Source organism: Papaver somniferum, chromosome 5, assembly GCF_003573695.1.
Source record: "Papaver somniferum cultivar HN1 chromosome 5, ASM357369v1, whole genome shotgun sequence".
Taxonomy (NCBI): domain Eukaryota; kingdom Viridiplantae; phylum Streptophyta; class Magnoliopsida; order Ranunculales; family Papaveraceae; genus Papaver; species Papaver somniferum.
Genome location: NC_039362.1, coordinates 32,881,981 through 32,903,832, shown reverse-complemented (window position 1 = coordinate 32,903,832; position 21,852 = coordinate 32,881,981). Strand labels below are relative to the sequence as shown.

The 21,852-nt window shown below is 38.8% G+C and overlaps 2 long non-coding RNA genes across 13 annotated transcripts; one reads left to right on the top strand and one right to left on the bottom strand.

The window, feature by feature from the left end:
- Positions 1–4,083: 4,083 nt before the first annotated feature.
- LOC113277363 lies at positions 4,084–5,866 on the bottom strand. Its single transcript, XR_003324877.1, has 4 exons — positions 5,595–5,866; positions 5,400–5,483; positions 4,743–4,937; positions 4,084–4,647 (listed from the first exon to the last, which is right to left on the bottom strand). It is a non-coding gene; the product is annotated as an uncharacterized LOC113277363 (long non-coding RNA).
- Positions 5,867–7,085: 1,219 nt separating this feature from the next.
- On the top strand, positions 7,086–10,233 carry LOC113281340. Of its 12 annotated transcripts, none has more exons than XR_003326047.1 (7): positions 7,086–7,352; positions 7,582–7,649; positions 8,014–9,089; positions 9,190–9,321; positions 9,414–9,495; positions 9,587–9,728; positions 9,822–10,233. It is a non-coding gene; the product is annotated as an uncharacterized LOC113281340 (long non-coding RNA). The 12 variants fall into 12 exon arrangements; XR_003326049.1 differs by having other exon boundaries at positions 7,998–9,089; XR_003326046.1 differs by having other exon boundaries at positions 7,489–7,649.
- The last annotated feature ends 11,619 nt before the right edge of the window (positions 10,234–21,852 follow it).

The window sequence follows — 21,852 nt, the reverse complement described above, 5'->3', positions numbered from 1 at the left end:
CAATTGTTTATGGGTGAAAAACGTTTCTGCCGATTTTGGTAATTTCGGTAGGTGAGTCAGAAACAAATCTAAACCCTAAACAAATGTACTGCACGAGAGTACTTTAGATTCGAGAGATCAATCTGTACAACTCCGGCCTAAACCAAGAAATGGCCGTTCCGGATTTGCTTCGGTCACAAAGAGGAGGAGAAGGGATGGATTAGGGAGGGAAGCGAAGAGAGTGTTGAGACCAGAACAGTTCTGGAAGAGTAGTACTTGACTTGTATCAGAAGGTGAAATCTTTTGGGAAAGCTAGCAGAGTTGCCTTTCTGAGTATTATATTTCTCCTGACAAAAAAACTTGTTGTCTTGGTGGAAATAGGTAAGACCTATTATACAAGTCTAAGTGAAACGTACTCTGGCCTCGTAAGAAAAAGAAACGGATGATTTAAATGGGAAGAGGTGGTAACGCCTGGTATTGATTGAATTTGATGGAATTGATGTTCCATAATGAAAGAGCGTTTCACCATTACTTCCTGCATTTACTAACCGTTTTATTCTTAATACACTGTCTTGAAACGGGCATTTGTGTATGCCGCACGCTGTAAACCGCCAAACCAAAACTTTAAAGAGCATCCCCCAGTTTGTGACATGTATTGATGTCTCGAGTGTTTTTATGGAAAACGTGTAGCATGTCGCTGGTGTTTGATAAGTTGAGCTTGAGAGATGTGCCGGCTCAGTGGCGACCTTCGACGGTCGAGATTTTGCATCTTTAGAGGAATCGTGGCCTTTGATGTAGGCGCGACATGCCAAAGTGCAAGGGTTCCATAGCATGTGCCAATGGCTTGTGTGGAATGCCTTGGTTGTAGGTTGCGCATCGGGTGCAGGTGGTAATTCCAAAATGCAAGTGTTGCATGGCATGTTCCAATGGCACGCATAGCGGCTTTGGCCCTAGGTTTGCATGGCTTGGCATGCTAGATTGCAAGGGTCGCTTGGCATGTGCCAATGGCGCGTGTGGCGGTTTGGCACTAGGTTTCCACGGCTTGGCATGCTAGGTTGCAAGCGTCGCTTGGCATGTGCCAATAGCGCGTGTGGCGGCTTGGCCCTAGCTTTGCACGGCTTGGCATGCTAGGTCGCAAACGTCACTTGGCATGTGCTAATGACGCGTGTGGCGGCTTGGCCCTAGGTTTTCACGGCTTGGCATGCTAGGTCGCAAGCGTCGCTTGGCATGTGTCAATGACGCGTATGGAGGCTTGGCCCTAGGTTTGCACGGCTTGGCATGCTAGGTCGCAAGCGTCGCTTGGCATGTGCCAATAGTGCGTGTGGCGACTTGGCCCTAGGTTTGCACGGCTTGGCAAGCTAGGTCGCAAGCGTCGCTTGGCATGTGCCAATGGCGCGTGCGGCGTCTTGGCCCTAGGTTTGTACGGCTTGGCATGCTAGGTCACAAGCGTCGCTTGGCATGTGCCAATGGCGCTTGTGGCGGCTTGACCCTAAGTTTGCACGGCTTGGCATGCTAGGTCGCAAGCGTCGCTTGGCCCCAGGTTTGCACGTCTTGGCATGCTAGGTCGCAAGCGTCGTTGGCATGTGCCAATGGCGCGTGTGGTGGCTTGGCCCTAGGTTTGCACGGCTTGGCATGCTAGGTCGCAAGCGTCGCTTGGCATGTGTCAATGGCGCTGTGGCGGCTTGGCCCTAGGTTTGCACGGCTTGGCATGCTAGGTCGCAAGCGTCGCTTGGCATGTGCCAATGGCGCGTGTGGCGGCTTGGCCCTAGGTTTTCATGGCTTGGCATTCTAGGTCGCAAGCGTCGCTTGGCATGTGCCAATGGCACGTGTGGCGGCTTGGCCCCAGGTTTGCACGGCTTGGCATGCTAGGTCGCAAGCGTCGCTTGGCATGTGCCAATGGCGTGTGTGGCGGCTTGGACCTAGGTTTGCACGGCTTGGCATGCTAGGTCGCAAGGGTCCCTTGGAATTTGCCAATGGCGCGTGTGGCGCAATGATTGTGCAACTCGAATTTGGCACAGTTGTCGTGAAGCGCAATGATTGTGCAACTCGAATTTGGCACGGTTGCCGTGAAGCGCAACGATTGTGCGGCTTTGGTTTTGGCATGTTTTCAATGATGCGCAGCGATTGTGCGGCTTTGGTTTTGGCATAATTGCCATGATGCGCAGCGATTGTGCGGATTTGGTTTTGGCATAGTTACCATGATGCGCAGCGGTTGTGCTGCTTTGGTTTTCGCATAGTTGCCATGATGCGCAGCGATTGTGCGGCTTTGGTTTTGGTATAGTTGTCATGATGCGCAACGATTGTGCGGCTTTGGTTTTGGCATAGTTGCCATGATGCGCAACGATTGTGCGGCTTAGGGTTTTGTGTGTCGAAACCCTAGTTTAGCATTTGAAAAAAGATACCCTGGTAATTTTTTACATAAGTGCATTAAATGTTCTAATAAATGTGTTTAGCGTCACCGGTGACGTCATGCTATGCGTAAGGTTTTACGATTTTACACCTTGTCTAAAATCCACCATCAACAAATCCATTCTCTTTTTTTATTTTTTTCTGCTCACACTATATTGTATGGTCACATTTCACTGATTTGATGGACTATGAGCACAAAGTAGGTAGGTGATACATTTACTCATTACAGTGGTGACATCCAAAATATTGTTAGTATTAGTTATTGATTCGGTGCTGGTAATAGCATACTTGTCTTACCATGCACTTTTATCAACATATTACTATTTATATTAGCCATCAACGGCGCACATACAAAACACATATGAAAATGAGCAAAACAAAATTCATGGTTGCATCACTATAATTAGATCACATCTTTAGCAGAATGTACTAATGTACTAATTTATATTTCCTTAAGGAATATCTCATCAAGGCAATCATGTCAGTTTCTGGAATGTTAGCCTCTGCTAAAAAACAACCAAACATCTGAAAAAGAGCTCATGGATTAGTAGTTCCATCATTGTCATAATCCACAATCACAGTGAAGTTTCGAATCGAAAACCTATATCATTAATCCAAAAATCTCATCAATTTTTTTATATATAAAGATTCTCTTACTCTCATCGTTAAAACGAAGGGAGCAAGACCATAAGCTACAAATTCATTAAGTATGCAATTACGCAAATACCTGGAGGTCTTTGATCCATTAGGATCCAACCTCCTTGACGGAAGTTACTTTACATATCCTACAAAAAATTCAGACACATCTTCTAAAACAAAAGTTTGATGAAAGAACGAAAACCATAAAATACAGACACATGTTCAACATTAAGAGTCTAGGACCTTGCAAGATATACCTGTATCATTTCATATGTTATTTACATGAGCATCCGTCAGTTAAATGGATGTTTAAAGTCCACAATTTAGAAGATCAATAATTTGTGAGCAACAGCTAGATTTTAAATCCAGTTATTTAGTTGTAACCGACTCACATTCCTGGATGAATGTATTATTCACGATGGAGATAAAAACTTAGTAGGATTCGGTGCTTAAAAGCTATGTTGTAAAATGCGCCAGGCGCCAAGCCCATTGCCTGGCCTGGCCTAGGGCTTAAGCGCTCCCTAGGCGCCCAGAAAAAGTTTTAATTTTTTTTTTGGTCATATCGCCTCGCCTTGGTACCTTTTTTTGCTAGGCGCTGGTCCTACGTCTAGTGGGCCTTTGGAGCTTAAGCGCCAAAGGCGCATGCCTTTTACAACATAGCTTAAAAGAGAAATTTGCATTGCTGAAACTGACTGGAGGAGGATGTCTTCTAGACTAACTGGAGGAAATTTTTTCATCTGGACTAATCGGAGGCGGTCGCTTTTCTTCTAAACTAATTGGAGGCGAAATTTCTCGCATATTGTAAAATTAGGAGTGACCATACTTGTGTACGGAAATGTGGACTGGAGCTTTTGTTGTATCCTTGCCGTCATTATAGAGAATCCAGACCTACACCACACGACCTTTGAAAGAGACCATAAAGCAAAGAAAGGAATAACCATGGAGAGCCGGTGACCTTTACGTTGTGACATTTTTTCCAGGGGTCAATCTATGTGGAAAGGATGATCCACACATCATGTCGCACTTCATTATACAACCAAAGAACGACAACCAAAATATAATACAAACTCTCCCCAATTTATATGAAACATAGTGAAAATTTAAGATTTATTCTTCACCTAGAAAAGCGAACACAAACAATCAAAGAAGAAACAATCGCAACATTTCCAAATGTTCAAAGCTGGAATTATTATGGCACAGACTTGCCTGGAAAATTGATTCACTTAACTAATAAGCTCAAATAGAACCCAAATTCTGTCAAAGTATAATCGTCAATTGCATCACTCATAGTAGTGACAGTACAAAGACTTAAAGAAGACAATTTGGTAACTCAAAATATTGCATCCTACATGCTTGAGGGTTCTTTCTCATTTCAGCATACAGCACACCCACATCAAGATATAAACACGCAAAGTTGATCTTGAAGCCAGTAAGTTCCCCCATATTATCTGGGTGGTAACTTCTTTTTTACATTGATGCATTCATTTCACTGATGCACGAATCATTGGCCATATGAAAATTATATTTAAAACTTTTTCTAATGGCATGCAAACGACAGGTCCAACATTTGCAACAATTATCTTTCTTGCACCTGTTTTATAGAGTCACCATATATAATGCCTATGAAAATGAAAACCACACATTAATATCTAAAAATACATGTGCATCAAATACTTAAGCAAAACAACGAAAGAGAGTAAATTAAATTATCTTACCCTCACTTCAAGTTTGAACCTTGAGATCAATAACCCAACGAACATCTCCGGAGTAAGCATCTTTGGCTCCGGTATTGCGATTTGCGAGAGATTGAATGAAATAATATTCAATGAAATCATTGGATACCATTATAACCATTTTTGCAAATTCAAAGCAGTGCGTGTATTCATTCCAAGCTGTTGAAGTACCCGTTGCTGTCATAGTATATGAAAACAAATTTAAGTATACAAACATGAGAAAAAAGTTGAAAAACAAATAAAATTGGTATAAAAATTTGGGAATTCATAATTGTACCGAAGCTAATAATTTCTTGTGTGAAAAACTCTTAACCTCCCCTAAACTCTTTCTTGTTGCTGGAATTGGTACAAATACGGCATGAATTTGCACTGAAAATCCCAAACACAATACTACTGAAAGGACAAACACTTTAGCTGCTCTAAAGACCTTATGTAACTCAAAATTGACAGAGAGCTAGATTCCTGTGCTTTTTGCAAAAGAATGAACTAATAGCAGACTTTTACAAAAGTGTTGACTTAAGTAACTTAACTGAGATGGATGGTAACTATTTTCTCAATGACAAAAAAATATGCAACGATACATCAAAAAATTGATAAATTATATCAAATTTAAGAAAAACTGACATATAAACGACGTACCTAGAAAATGAGATATGGAGAAAAAGAAAATGAGAACGTTTGAGTTTACGTAGTTGAGCATCTCCACAGCTTGATAGTCAAAATCTGCAAAAACACATCCAAAAAATTTATAAAAACCCAATTGATCCAAACAACTAAATCAAAGGAACATTTCAGAAAAAATAACAAATCAAAAATGCCGATAATCAAACTTACAGAGTATTGACCGATTAATCTTGAAGAATACGGTGAAGAAGCAATTGCGAACCTTTGGGAAGATAACCTCTTTCGAGGTTTATGTAGTTGAACATCTCCAGAGTTTGATTAGCAGTAATGATGGAGCTGTTAATGGGGATTTTCTTTCATTCGTAACGTATGGAATGGACTCTCCATTGAACGATTGGAATGGCAGATTATTTTAGGAAACTATATCGTTGATGGTGCGTAACGTATGCAGATTGAAGGGGGAGAAGGCACAGCAGAACCTTAATTCAGGACTATTTTTGAAGATCGATATAAACTCCACCTTAATAAATGGGATTGCATGGACATTTAAGGGAGTCAAAATCGAACTTCGGAAGTCAGATGAGGGCGTAGGAAAGGGATGGATTTTGAGCCACGATTTATCTCTTGCATTTTCTTGGGTTTTGAGAACAGTGGGAGCCGTTGATGGCTCAAAAAAGCTTATTCAAAACCGTTAGATTGGACAAAACACATTTGTTTTTGTAAGATAGATCTTGGATTAGTCAGTTGCTGGCTTTCGGGGCGCTCCAGACTTGGTATCAGCGCCCACTATTAGATCTTATACGGAAAAAGATAGAATTAGCCAGTGTCAGTTAGTGAAATAGATTAGTTTAGAATTGGGTTGGTGAGATAAATTTTAATCACTAAAAGCTACCAATAATTAAAAGATTTATTTGATTGATTGATTTGTTTGTTTGTTTGGTTGTTTGTTTATGTAATGAAGAAAAATTGTAGGGCACACCAATAACTTTAGATAAAAAAGTATTTGAGAATAAATAATCTAAAAAGTATGAACACGTAGACAATTTAATACGATAAACACAGTGAGATTAGTATTATTGTAAATCACATAGAAACTTACTGAACACATTTATTTATATGAAGAGTAAACAAATTATAATTACATAAATGTTAATAATATTTTTGGGATTTAATAAAATTTGTAAGAGTAGTTAGAATAATAGTTAAACCATCAATATCATAATAAAAATATTACAATAGTAATTATAGATGACGATAATAATAATAATAATTTTGATAAAGTAATGAATAACATTTATCAATTAGTATCATATTGAACATGACTTAAGTAAAATCTCAATGAAGACATATAACGATAATAAAATAATAATAATTTATGAGTAAATAGTTATAAGAATCTGATAGCGTTTATTTACGATTAAGTTTTGTAAATTAAATAAATTACAAATTAGGGATATGTGTTTTGCGTCTAAACTAGATAGTTGATATAATATATATTAGGCATTCGACTTAAGGAAGCGAGGATATAGTATCTATCTTACAAAACCAAATGTGTTTTTAGAAATCCGACGGCTTTGAAAGGTGTTTTCTAAGAGATAAACGACTTCCATTGCTCTCAAAATGCAAAAAAAAAAAACGAAGAAGATAAATCGTGGCCTAGAATGCACCCTTATTCTATGCCCTAATCCAACGTCCCATATTCGACTCTTCTCTTAATTTCCATCTGTAACACTTGCCAAAGCTAAGCTGCAATTACTAGGTTTTGAATTCTTCTCCATCTTTTCATCCATAACGTATGAAATCAATTAGCAGTTTAGCACCACCATTACTCCCTTTAATTCGAACCAAAATAATCAAACCAAGTCCTCATGCGTTACCAAAATAGAAGATACCCATTAATAACACCATTATTTCTTCTTACCAATCACGTTCGACTGCATAAACCTCCCCAAAAGTTATCTTGCACAGGTTCTCAATGGTTACCAATCTCCTTTCTTAAGTTTCCGTGATTTTGGTATTTTTCGAGGGAAATCTCTCTGATTTTGATATTTTTCTTAATCTTTTTTCTTGATTTTCTCATCCTGGGTTTGGATTAATAATAAAGGTATTGGAGATGTGTGCTTTTCTCAACATGGGTTTTGATTGTTTATCTATACAAAGAAGGATGTCCTGATTTGGGTGTTTCTGCACTTATCAGGGGCAACAACAACCTAGAATCATCATAGCAGAAAAATGAAAATGAGATTTCTCGGAAACTCATCTAAGGTAATTGAAATTTATACCTTTTTGTGAATCTTCACGAGAATTGAGAATTTTGGATTTTAACCGAGGTTTGAATGTTGTGCCATTTTTATTCAATCTCAAATTACATGGCTTTATGGAATTTGAAGTTTCTATGGAGGTTTATACGTTGATGTCATCTAACTTTGATATTTATTTTTATAGTTGTCTACTATTGTAATCTTAATTCTTCCATACTCTTTAGTTTTGGTACAGCAAATGTCCCCACTGAATCACAGTGTCTTATGAAAAACATCGAAACTTAATTTCTACTACCTAGCTAAATTAGAGATTGATATATAAAGTTGAAAATTGTTAATGAAACATTTGTAGAATGTCGATGTGGCAGCATAATGTTATATCTTCCTCTCTCAAGAGTATGTATGGCCGCAAGGGAATTACGAGTTCGTATGTTATCCGGCCTATGCTTACTTGATGCCAAGGTATGTAATTTATTTTGAACCCAACTACTACTTTAAACTGCCGCATTTATATGTTTCTGAGTGATTCTTTCATTTTGTAGTGTTCACAGAATTGTTAATCTGTATCATTTATACAAAATGCATAAAAACCAAACATACAAATCCTGTCTTATGTACATTTATGCCTCATTGTTATATAAGCTCAATGAAAAGTTATTTTAAGCCACTGAACTAATTAGTGTGTGTGTATTTTTTCATTTGGTACACGGGCATGAGGCATCACAAGGTAATGGAAATTTAATTAGGCTCTTCAGGAAATTTCGGAAGTTGGGGTAACTTTTATACTGCACTTAGTGGTGCTACAGAAATCAACGGAAACCTTACAGTTGGAAGAGATAAGTAAACCACCAGTGAAGATGATCCAGATGTTTTTCTTAAATTGAGTAGGTTCAGGCATATAATGTTCAAGACCAAGGAAAGTTACAATCAAACATAGTCTTGCTATATACTATATCACTGAAGTATTTCTTTGTTATCTTCTTACTCCAGATGTTTTTATTTGTTCCCGAATTATCGATACGGCTGCCATGGTCTTCTTTCATTTTATAGGTGGTCATTTTGGACTTAGCATAATGATTTATTCTTTTTAGGTGGTCATTTGAAGGATGGATCGCTAGAAAAAAATCGCCCTACTATAAATGACTCTTGCGCCTTTTTTGAGTGGAATATCGAGCTTAAGCCTATGGATTCCACCACAATGAAAATGCCGCCCTACAAATTCTCTTTTACTGCTTTTGAAGAACTGAGTCTAACACTGCAAACATATACCTCCCATTTTTTATATCATTAGTTTTGTCCCCAATGTGATTTTAATTATTTTCACTTCTTATGGTCAAGCAGATGTGGTCGGCATTCTTACCACCAGCTTGACAACTCTACAAAAATTTAAGAAAGTAAATGGCCAATGATCCATAATGCGCGACCTAACTCTCAAGAACCTGAGGTACAAGTGTGCTGAATTGTTATTTAATTTTTGAGGCCATATTCAAGATGTTTAGCAAACTATTTGGATGGTCAACAATCTTGAGTGTTTTTTTTTGCAGCGGTGTTAACGTGAAGATTACTCTGTGGGGTGACTCGACGAGCGAGCTAAGCTGGAACTTGGACCAACATGGTGTTGAGTATGCACCGATTGTGGTTGTGGTAACGGGTACCTACATAAAAAAAATATTAAGGTTAAACATCGATTAGGCGTTATATGAACACCATACTTTCCATTAATTTATAAACCTATACTAGAAACTAACAACCCACGACCGTTTCACAGGAAAATTATCTTTGTCATCAACTAATTCCACCAAGATCTACTTGAACATAGAGCTTCCTGAAGTGATGGATATGCGGCAAAGGTAAGGGAACCATATAATATTTCTTAGTCATGGTATGGAGTGCTCCACGTAGAAAAGATAGTCACTCATGTTAAACTAATATGTAAGACAGGTGCTGCCAAAAAACACCACCCATCAGATAACTACCTACCAAAAGATGGATTTGCCACTGCGGCATTTTTGCTATTGGGTAACCGAAAGAGAATTTCTGAACTAATGGTGGCCAAATGGCCAAATGGAATGCCGGGTGTAACGTACGTTTCTAGCTCATTACTACATTTATAGCTGGAACATAACAAATTAATATTTGGGTCGTGCAACCGCTAATCGTAATCGGCTTATGACAGATGATGGTTGTACAACCGCTAATCGTAATCGGCTTATGACAGATGATGGTTGGTACTATTGGAAATGTGGCAATCACACAACAAAATTAGTTGGAGAAGAGGGCCACCAAGAGCGAAGCAAAGATCGATGAACCCATACCCAGGTGTTGTTACAGAGTTTCTAATGGAAATATTTCCCTTCATGCTATGATTCGAAGTCCAAGACCCTACCAGCTCTACTATTTTTGTTGCAGTTGATAGTGAGGTGCAAAAGATCAACCAAGCAACAACAACAAAATCTCATAAATTAGACCTTGATCCAGCAATTTCACTCAGTTAATTGTATAAATTAGGTGCTTGAGCTCACAAATGGAAAAATGTTGTGACCGTTTCGTTTTAGAAAATAAGTTAACTACCAAGTGCAATCTCAAAATCCACATCTCCTTCAAATTTCGTTACAAACAGTGTAGCTATTCGAAACTTCTTATTGCCCGCCAGTCTCTTGCATAAAGTATTAATTTAATTTGCAGGGTCAAATAATGTGCAATCAAATCAGCACACATTTCTTGGATATACAGGCAAATGAGTTTGTTTCTTTTTTTTTGCAGATGGGTGTATCTGGAATTCTACGAATGGATGGATACATATCAGTCATGAGATCTCTTAATGTTTCCTGTAATTTGAAAAAGCAACTTCGGCGGTAAAGAGTGAACTATATTGCACATTAGTATCAAACACAATAAATGCATTAGTAGGACCAAATGCTTCTTAGGACAGGCGTCGAATATGTCAACAAGCTAACATTGAAAAGCAAACAAATCCCTGGCCATTACGGCACGGATCATATTCTAGTATAAAACAAAAAGACACTTGTTAGAAATTTTGTACCCAAATTATCTTTGGGCTAACAAAAAAATCCAATAAATTCTTGAAATGAAACAAATACACGTGAAATAGTAATATTAGCATTCGGATACTTAGTGCAATATAAGGATTAAAATAAAATAAATTTATATATTGATAGGTCTTCGGAAATAGATTCAATCATCTTTTGAAATGGAAATTAGTATGACGAACTTAAACTATTGTAATTTAAATTAGTATTACGTTAAGCATAACTTAAATTAAAATCTTATTAACGAATATATAGCGATAAAATAATTGTTAGGATTAAATAGTCATGGAAGATTTGTAGTACTTATGTACGGTTAAATTTTGTAACTTAACTAATAGGAAATTAGAAGTAGATGTTTTGTGTCTAAACCAGATAGTTACAGTAAGATTATTAGAAATAGATTTAATAATGTGATGATATTATGTCAGATAAAATGATTAATCTTGTTAGTAGTCTTATATTAAATAATCTTTAGTCATATAAAGGATTTAATGAACCTCTAGAATAAAAATAATACGTGAAGTATCTACTCTAGTAATTAGAACCATTAATCTATTTAAAGCAGAAATGAAGTTAAGGTGTAAGAGTAGTTAATATAATATATATATATATATATATATATACAACAAGATTTTTGCGTATCCAATCAAAATTTTAAGAGTAATTAAGATAATAGTTCGACCACTAATGTCATTAATAATAAATGATAATAAGATCACTAATAATCATAATAAAAGCAATATTAACAATTATCAAATAGTATTGTATTGAGTTTTATCTAATCAAAACCTTACTAGTAATATATAACGATAAAAATAAATAATTAGGAATCAAGCAGCTACGCAAAATTATTAATAAGTGTTTACGGTCAGATTTTGTAAATTAAATAATAAAATTAGAAATACATTCTAATACAATGAAATCAGATAATTAATGTAACACTTATTAGGTTAGACTTTAGGACGTGAGGAAATACTGTGTAAAAATAGAAGGATTAGATTTCTTAGTAATTTATATAAATAATTGATTCACATATTCTTCGTGTCAAATTGATATTTGTTTTTTTACTTTCAAATGTCTCTGTAGTCTATTTTTTCTACTAGTTTTGTCTTGTTTTTGCTTTTCCTTTCATTATGAATCCTCTTTAATCTCTGTTTTTACCACGCGTTTGGTTCTCTTTTCTCTGTTACTTTCTTTATTTTTGTTTTATTTTTTGTTTTTTGATGTCTCACTAATTATCTTCTTTCTTCACCGTGTGTTAACAGATTGTGCAAGTTTTCAAGTTAAAATGGCGTTTGCCCATACGACGTTTGTCACACAAACGTTTGTCTCTGTGCTTCTGATAGTTATAGCGTTTGATGTGGTTGATTATAAGCTCGTTGAAGCTAAAGAAGTCTCCATTATTTCCATTACCAAGATTGCAGTTCAAGACGATTCCCGAGTTAGCGCCGATCCTGCTACTAATTATTTTCAAATTCAAAACGTAAGAACACGTGGCATTCAGTTTTCACCACACCGAAAAAGCCGTTACAAATTTGAAATTCAGTCCCCCTCTTCTCGCAAGTCAATCAATCTTAGCCAACTTTCCGTAGTTTCATCCAAAATTCACTCCTTGAATATATCTTATAGGCCGAGTATCCAACAGTCAAAATATGGTATTGTTGTCAATTACCTTAACCCTAATCTTTCAAGCCAAAAGATTTATAAACAACAACATTGTTTTGGAGGCAGCTACAGCTCAACCAGTTTCAGAAAAATGGCAGAAGTTCCAATTGAATCAGTTACAGACCTTGCAGAAAAGTTCCAGAGTGCAACACTTGAATTAGGAAGTGTATCTGAAGCCATTTTTCATCACTATGAATCTGAATGGGAAGATACAGAAGAAAGTCAATGGGATAACTGCCTCATTGGCACTATCATCATTGAAGGGAAGATGAGTGACAAGACGGTATAGAGGCAGATTCAATTTACTTGGAATTTTCTCCAACCTAATGAAGTAAAAGTTATTGAACTTGAGCCAAACACTATGGTCTTCAAGTTTAAGAATCAGACTATTCTCAACAAGGTTTTCATTACAAGACCATGGAGCATTGATGGGTATCTAACTGTCCTTCATCATTATTGAGAAAACTGTATTTATCAGGACTTTGATTGGGAATCTCAAGATTTTTGGATTGAACCAAAAGGACTACTTCCAGAACTCATGAAGGTCAAGATTGTTGAGGATATGGGAAGAATCATGGGAGAAATTCGTGTTATTGATCCAAAAGATGTAATTCTTGCACCAGGTAAATCTGTGAAAGTTTGTGTGAAAATTAATCTGCTTACTCCTTTGATAAGAGGAATCTTGGCAGTAAACTCAGATGGTAATACAAAATGGATTAGATTCTACTATGAAAAGCAACCACATAGGAACGCTAAATCAAAAACCCCATTGCAACAAAATTCTTGGAATTAGCTCATCAAAAACCTCATTTTTTTGGGAACGCTAAATCTCGAAGGAAAAATGTTGTTGTAAAGCAAACTGGTCTGGATGCTGCTCCTCAGCATAGACAAAAGACAGTGGTAAAAGCGGCCCCTTTTGTTCCACCAAAAGATGGTTTATTCATTGGCTTTGGTAATGCTTCAGCAAGTAGCAGTGGAGATACTCTTGAAGAAAATAGCATACTAGGCAAGCGTCAGAGAAATTCTACTAGCCAAAATGAAACTCAGATTCAAACTTCCTCCTCTGCTAATCATGGTAATGGAAAACAATTGGAGAGTTATGCTCCACAAATGACTATCAAGAAAACTGCTCAATCAGGCAATGCATCAGTGAAGAATCAGGTATCTTCAAGACATTTTATTTCTCCTCTTATATTTACTTTTTACTTATCTTACATTGATTTTTCTTTCAACATGAGGATAATTTCTTGGAATGTCCAAGGCTTTAAAAATATTTCAAATAGAAATCATTTAGCTGATCTTATAAGGACTCAAAACCCAGACATTGTTTTTCTGTGTGAAACAAAAATTAGTCAAAACCAATGTAAACCTCTTCTGATACAATTTCAATACCCAAATATGGCTTTCATAGAGCCAGTAGGTCTCTCTGGTGGTTTAGTCTTTCTTTGGAAGAATGGATTTGCTTGTGATGTTGTTGGAGCTGATTACAATATGTTCAACATAATTGTTCATTATGATCTCAGTAAACCTGAAATTCTAGTCACTTATATGTATGGTCTGAACAATTATCATAAAAAAAAAGAACCATGGAATTACATTCTAAGTATTAGTAAATCCAGTAGAATACCATGGGTTGTTTTAGGAGACTTGGATTTCCATTTACCTGACACTGTAGGTAGTGCTTCTTCTTTTATAGATGGTTGGGTTAATAATTTAGTTCATGAAAGTGGTCTAATTGATCTTGGTTACTCAGGCAAAAACTACACTTGGACTAACAATAACCTAGGTACAGGGGTTAAACAATCTAGAATTGACATGGCATTAGGGAATAGTGATTGGCTCATTAATTTTCCTAATTCCAAACTGCATCATCTGAATCAAGTAGGTAGTGACCACAGTCCAATTTTTCTTGCTTCTGATACTAATATCAATAATTGTTGGAAACCTTTCAAATTTGTCCTTACCTGGTTAAATGATGATTCTTGTTCAAATGTTATTGCTAATGCTTGGAAAAGTGAAATTTCTGGTTCTCCTGGTTTTATACTTACCAAGAAACAAAAGGCTGTTAGAAAATATTTATCTATATGGAACAAGGAACATTTTGGCAATGTGAACAAGCAGGTTGATGATCTTCAAAAGCAATTGGAAATTCTACAAGCTCAGCCTCCTACCAATATCATTCAAGACCAAGTTATCTCCATCAACAATGATCTTAATAAGTGGCATAAAATTCAGACGGACTTCTACTAACAAAAATCAAGAGATGTATTCATTAAAGAGCAAGATAACAACACTAGATACTTTCATTAAAATGTAACAGGAAAAAGTCTAGAAACAACATTGATTCATTACAAGATCAGAATGGAGTTTGGCTTCAAAAAAGAGAAGATATTGCAGCTCATCTTACTTCTCATTTTAAGAGCATAAGTACTTCTTGTTGTCCTACTCTTGATGAAGGTTCTTTCTTAATTCTTCCTACTTGCATCACTGAAGAAGACAATCTGTTGCTCACCAGAATCCCTACTGATGAAGACATTTTTTTTACTTTAAAAAGTATGGAGAACTGGAGTGCACCTGGTCCAGAAGGGTTTCAAGCAGGATTCTATAAAAGTCAGTGGAGTACTGTTGGAGAATATATGTGTCTTATGGTAAAAAAATTCTTTGAATCCAAATACATGTTTAAGCAAATCAACAACACCTACATTTCTCTTATTCCCAAAAAGAAAAAATCAATTTGTGCAGCTGATTTCAGGCCTATTAGTTTATGCAACACATCTTATAAAATTATTTCCAAAATTCTTGTCAATAGGATGAAGCCTTTAATGGAGAAAATCATATCTCCATATCAGGCAGCATATGTTTCAGGCAGGCTCATCGGTGATAATACTATCATTGCACAAGAGATTATTCATTCCATGAAGAGAAAAAGAGGCCAGATTGGTTGGTTAGCTCTCAAGTTAGATATGTCTAAGGCCTTTGATAGGCTTGAATGGACTTTTCTAATCAAGGTGCTGAATTACTTTGGTTCAAGGAAGATTTTTGTCAACTTGTTCATCAATGTATTAGTACAACTACTCTAGCAGTTATTCTCAATGGTTCCCCTTGTGAAGAATATCATCCCACAAGAGGGATAAGACAAGGTGATCCTTTGTCTCCTTTCTTGTTTATTCTTGCAATGGAATATCTTTCAAGGCAACTCATTGCAGCACAGCAAGATAAATTAATTAAGGGTATTAAAGTGGCAGGTAACTCTCCAGCCATAAATCATCTACTATTTGCAGATGATTGCTTGATTTTCACTCAAGCCAATCTTGATTCAGTTAACAGTCTTCTGGATCTTCTCAACAACTTCAGTTCTCAATCTGGACAAGTTATAAACTTTGATAAGTCCTCAGTTCATTTCACCAAAAATAAAAAACCAGAAACAACTCAATGTCTCACTCAAATTCTTGGAATTAAGGTTATGAGTTTTAAAGAAAGGTACTTGGGCTCACCTCTTATACTTGGTCATTCTAAACAAGAAGCATTCAAATCAATACAAGAGAATTTTGAGCACAAGTTATCTACCTACAATGGTCTTAATCTTTCTCAAGCTGGGAGAGTTATTATGATAAAACATGTTTTGAATTCAGTTCCCTCTTACCAGATGGGCATCTTTAAGCTTCCAAACAATGTCATCACCAAGTTAACTACTTTGGAGAGAAAATTTTTATGGGGACATCACTCAAATAGAGGTTCTAATCCTGTGGCTTGGTCTGGTGTTTGTAAACCAAAGGAGTTTGGTGGTCTGGCTATAAGAGATTTGGAGAAACTGAACCTTGCTCTCTTAACAAATTTAACATGGAAAATATGCACTGAATCTAATAATCTTATGGTTCAAATTCTCAGCAGCAAGTACTTCAAGAATGGTGATATTCTGCATTCCAAAATTGAAGCTAAGAATTGCTCCTACACTTGGAATGGTATTACTAAGGGTCTTCTTATTGTGCAACAAAATTTCTTCATGGAAGTTAATAATGGGAAAAAGACTAAAATTTGGTCAGATAAATGGATTACTGGAATGTCTCACCCTCCTATTCCAGTAAATGATTTATTCAGGTTTTATGAAGATGTCTCTGAATTGATCATTTCTGACAGTAATTCATGGAATATATCTCTATTAAACTCTCTTTTTGATGCAAACACTGCCACCAGGATTCAAAATATGTTTCTAGACTTTTTTAAGAAAGATGTGATGGTGTGGATGTCGGCTAAAGATGGCAAGTACTCTGTAAAGAGCACATACAAAATGCTAACTGACTGTAGCAGTCAAGTAACTGTCCATGGAAGGAACATTGATAATTCTATGTGGAAAGTACTATGGAAGACACCAGTTGCTCATAGAATTAAATTGTTCATATGGAAGAGCCTCAGAGGAATAAATTCAACAAGGGTCAGACTTGCCACTTATAACAATGAGATGGACACACACTGTGGAAGTTGTGGATTAGGAAGTGAAACTATGGAGCACTTGCTTATGGAATGCAGACATGCAAGAGTTGTTTGGCGTGGAGTTAATATTAACATTGACGCAGTTCACAACAATTTTGCAGATGTTACAGAATGGATCTCTAGTTGGTTTTCCCCAAACACAAGCAACACATATGAGAAATGGCTATTCACTCTTATGACTGGATCATGGATACTATGGAAAGACAAATCTCATTCTGTCTTTAAGGGAGTTACTCTTAACCCTTATAACTCAGTTCATAAAATCAATTTTCATTTAAGTTCTCATATGCATAATACTTTAAGTAATCCTGTCACAGATGTGTGTATTTCTCATTGGGTACCTCCAGCCCAGGGCATATTTAAAATAAATGTGGATGCTTCTTTTAATCACCATTTAAAAAATCTTGGCACTGGACTAATAATATGTGATTCCACAGGTGATTGCGGAGGGATCAGAGGAAGCTACACAAATGGAGTTGTTGATGGTGGATTTTCATTTAAGGCTAAAATTGTAAAAGCCAAAAGTATGCGCTGATATCCTGCAAAGGATAAAGCCACTGATAAAATGATGAATACTTTTTCACTTCGCTAATTTACTTAGAATGGAGCATGCAACAACAATCCCATGTACCTTATGAATTTATGGCATCATGACCAGCCTTGTATTTCCTGTGTTGTTCCCACTGAACTCTCATTATTGGTGCGTCATGATGACTGAGTGTTACTCTCAGCAGAGTAACACGAATATCCAAGCGCCACTAATGAGGCATGCACGAAATACATGTACAGGCTACAACTCTCGGTGTGTTATACTAGCCCGATTAAGCATATTTGAATCTGGAATGACCATATCAGTCTCAGAAACAATCACGACCACGCAAGTTGGCCGTATGATTTAACCAGCCTGGACGATCCTCAGCAGGAGAAGGCTACCACCTTAATGACCACCAGCGGGCCCATTTATGCCCTGGTCGGTCGAATACATACCAGCCTCCCAAACTACCACCGAATACCAGCCTAAAGTAGGATGGTTGAGTTGGTATGGAGCAGCTTAGAAAACATGTGCGCACAAGACTGCCAATAACGCGGCCGTCCAACTTCGCCAGCATGGTTGAATGACGAAGATCGTCCCATGACCGGTTGGGCAAGCGTTGTCCTGCACACCGGCGGGCCCCCTTCACGCCTGCATAATCGATCCTCCCCTGACCTAGCCACAGAACCATGTACGGTTACCCGAAGTTGGGCCGGCGTGAAAGCTTAAACGGTCGCAGGAAATTCCACTAAAGGTCCCAAATTGATCACGACCATCCAACTTCACCGGCATGATTGGATGGCTTAGATCGGACCCATAGACACCAGGCAGGTATTGGCGTGTTCACCACCGTCCCAACGTGGGCCCCACATGGTCGTCCTCCCCAAAAGAGAAGTGTGGCTTGCCAATTCGTCCATCCAAAGCAGCGTGGACATGAAACCCTAATTAGGGTTTGTGGCACATCACATATGTCGCAAATCAGTCTCAACCATCCATCTTCGCAGGTATTGACGGAAGGTGTAGATGTAGATTCAAAGGGACCTGAGCATGTTAACACAATCACTGTGGGCCCGCCTACATACATGACTAATCGGTCAAGACCAACTATGATTGGTCGTCTCGATTCGTGCGCCCAAACTAAGCATGGCCGCGCATTTTCAATAGCAAATCGATCTCAACCACTCAATTTTGTCGGAAAAATTGAGTGGCTTAGATCACATTTTCACGGGACAGTGAGGTACAGACGTGTAGACTGGCCTGCCGACTGCACGCCTGACTGATCGGCCAAGACAGACCATGGTTGGTCGTCTCGAAACGCGCGCCCGAAGTAGACACGACGTGCGGTCTTCAATTCCTTTGTGGCATGGGATTTCTGTCGCAAATCGATCTCAACCACTCCTCTTTGCCAGATAAATTGAGTGTCTTAGATCGCATCTCCATGGGACAGTGAGGTACAAACACCTACACCAGCATGTCGTATACACGCATGACCAATCGGACCTGTCAAAAACGTGTCCCATGCTTGGATTCGACCAAGCTAAAGGTTGGTGTTCGAGCACCTCCTAAACCCTAATCCAACTGTCGCAGATGTGGGTCGCAAGACATCTCGTCCGTCCAACTTCACCAGCCTAGACGGACAGCCTAAGACAGGAGTTAGGCGACCACTGAGGTATCACCACGATCACCGTCCACCACTCTTCCACACAAAGTGATCGTCCAAGTCAGGGCTTACATGTACAGCCTCCAAACGATCACTCGAAGATGGCTGGACGTGATTCTATTTTCCGCGACTTACTCCGTCAAGCCTTAAAACAGCGATGCTTCATACACGCTGAATATATTCGATGCATTACATACATAGAATGCACACGATATTTCACAAATATCGACTTCCTAAATAACTTAGTTATTTAATCTAGCATCACATGCTGCTTTATGTGGGTCCCACGATCCACACTCGATACATTAATCATGTCACAAACTGGGGTATTGGTCTGGCGGTTTACAGCATGCAGCGCACAACGCGCCATCACAAGAACGTGTTAGGAAGATATGGACGGTTAGTGATGATGGGAAAAGTGGGCAAGACTAATCGTGTGACACTAACACACGCAACTCCACTACTCCATCACTCCACTTCCTCCACTTCCCACGAGAGACGTGGGTAAGGCACAATGACTTGTATAAATAGGTTCTCCTTCCTATTTCCAGAAAAAGACAAGACAGAAACCAAGTGTTGATACAATCGTATTCAAACACCAGAACTGATAGCTTACATCCTGTAAGCCAGTTCAGCTTTCTGATACAAGTCATAAAACATCCAACACCTTCACAATCTCAACACCTTCTTCGCTTCCCTCCCTAAGATCAACCCCATCTCCTTCACTTTGTGACCGAAACAAGTCCGGAACGACCATTTATTGGTTTAGGCCAGAATTGTACAGAATGATTTCTCGAATCACAAGCACTCCCGTGCAGTGCATTTGTTTAGGGTTTAGATTAATTTCTCATCCACACACCCCAAATTACCAAAACCGGCAGAAATAGTTTTCACCCATAAACAATTGGCGACCACAGCGGGAGATTAATCTCTCGGTTGTAAAGTCAATTTCTTCAAATCTGATTCAATTTCATCAATTTCGAAGGGGTGGATCTTAGATTCAATTCAATCATCAACCTGTCTTAAGATGGTAGAACTTAGGTCAGGATCAGCAATCAATTCTGACGGAGCTAGTGCAGATAACACTCTCAATATTGATGTACCTGTCAGTGGAGCTACTGTAGTCAATACATTTCGTGAAGTCGTCTCTTCTACCACCAACGCCAACAGAGCAGGAGAGGTCCCAATAAGCGTAACGCCTCCTATCACTAGAGCCAGAGCAGCCGCGAATCCCGGCATCACCTCAAGTGTAACGCCTCCGGCGATCACCAGAGCAACAACTTCCACTCATTCATCAAGACGAGGAGCCGTAGGAGCAAGAGGAGGACCATCTCCTATTACCATCGCAAACTTGATGAAGAGACAGGAAGCTCTTGCTAAGACTCAGACGAATATGGCTGCAACTCAGAAAGAGGTACTTACTTTTCTTAAAACCTTAACTGAACGATTGCCACAAGACTCACGGAAACCCCTGGAGCCAGCTAGGGATGCCTTCAATACATCCAGAGCATGCGTTTCCACTCAAACCCACATGAATGAAGAAGCTCGCGTTGATCCTGAATGCCCAAGGGAGATGGACCGGCCATCCAACTTCATCACGCGTGAAGACCTGGAACGACTTCTCCAAAACCGAGGCAAAGGAAACATGATGGAGGCGCACCAACACCAGCCGCCGTACCCTCAAGATGTGTAACGAATTCCTCTTCCAAGAGGATACACCTTTCCTTAGTTCTCCCTCTACGATGGTACTGGTAACGCTCATGAACACATCTCTCGATTCTTAGAATCTTTGGGAGAGCATGAATACAATCGTGTTCTCCATCTGAAAGAATTCTCGAAATCACTTACGGGGAGGGAGTACACCTGGTACAACAACATCGCGCCTAACAACATATCCAATTGGGATGAGATGGTCAGCGCTTTCTATAAAAAGTACTTCTTCGTGTCCGAGCAAATCACCTTTTCAGATCTGGGAAGAGTCTCTCAGCGGAACAACGAACATCCGAATGATTTCGTCAAGAGGTTCAGAACTCAAGCACTAGATTGTCATGATCCGAACATCATTGAACGTCAGTTGGCAGAACTGTGCATCAACGGGATGATACCCATATACCGCGCTTTACTGGAGAATCTGGGATTTCAGACGTTCTCCGAACTCCATGAAGCTGCCAAGCGTTCAGCCACAACTGCCCCAGCATTGCTAAAGAGAACCAGGGTTATTCGAAACGAAGATCCACGTGAGAGTCGAGGAAGCAGACGTCTCACGAACAAGCAATAAAATACTGGTCCTTCTGTGAGCGTGGTAGGCGAAGGAGGAAAAAGGAAACCTCCAGCAACGGAACGACAACCCAAGCGTGCGGCTCCGGCACACACGACCTCGTCTCAAAAAGGAACAGGCAAGACTCCTGCGCAAGACACCGAATATGCAGGCTTCTCATTCCCCATGAGTGAAGTAATGTAACTCTTGGAGGCATGGATTCAAGACGATGCTATCAAGCTACCTCCTATCAGACGCCCGCCAACTGAGAAAGACATGGCGGACCCCAAGTACTGCCGCTACCATAGGTTTGTCCATCATCCGACCAAAGACTGCAACAGGCTGAAACAAATCTTCAAAGAAAAGATAGAGGCAGGAGAACTCCAGCTTGGAAACGAAGGTGTTAATAGAGATCCTCTCCCTATCAGGAATTGCATGATTTCCGGGGATTCTGTTCGCAAGACTCTACAATCTATGATGGAACGTTTGTGCGAGATTTTATATTTCTATTTCTCCAAGGCGCAGCGTCAGGACATATTTGCGGCCCTCAAC